The sequence below is a fragment of the Penaeus monodon genome, chromosome 22 (genome assembly GCF_015228065.2).
Source record: "Penaeus monodon isolate SGIC_2016 chromosome 22, NSTDA_Pmon_1, whole genome shotgun sequence".
In the NCBI taxonomy this organism is placed as follows: Eukaryota; Metazoa; Arthropoda; class Malacostraca; order Decapoda; family Penaeidae; genus Penaeus; species Penaeus monodon.
Genome location: NC_051407.1, coordinates 15,019,587 through 15,019,997, shown reverse-complemented (window position 1 = coordinate 15,019,997; position 411 = coordinate 15,019,587).

The window sequence follows — 411 nt, the reverse complement described above, 5'->3', positions numbered from 1 at the left end:
GAGATACGTGGAAACCTAAGCAGCAAGAGTCAACTGATTAGAATAAAAAATACTCTGCGAATCGCACGAGTTGCCAATTCTTTATTTTCTATGATTGGACGGATTATAGAAAAACAAAGAATCACGTGACTATCAGATTCCTTACAGGGCACAAAAGCCATAAACCCAATAATGAACCAACGAGCTCCTAAGAAATCCTAATTTATTAAAGCAATATAATGTTGATCAAACTAAGAGCCCTGTAAAGCGAAAAGGAAACGAATAACAGATCTGGATTAGTGATTAGTAAATAATATCAAATCACAAAACACCTATAACATATCACTGATTATCAATAAAATGTCGACCTTAGTTGAGCCATGAAAATCGACTGACTTTTCCCCCTGGTTTTATTTCCACTGAGTTAGTTTA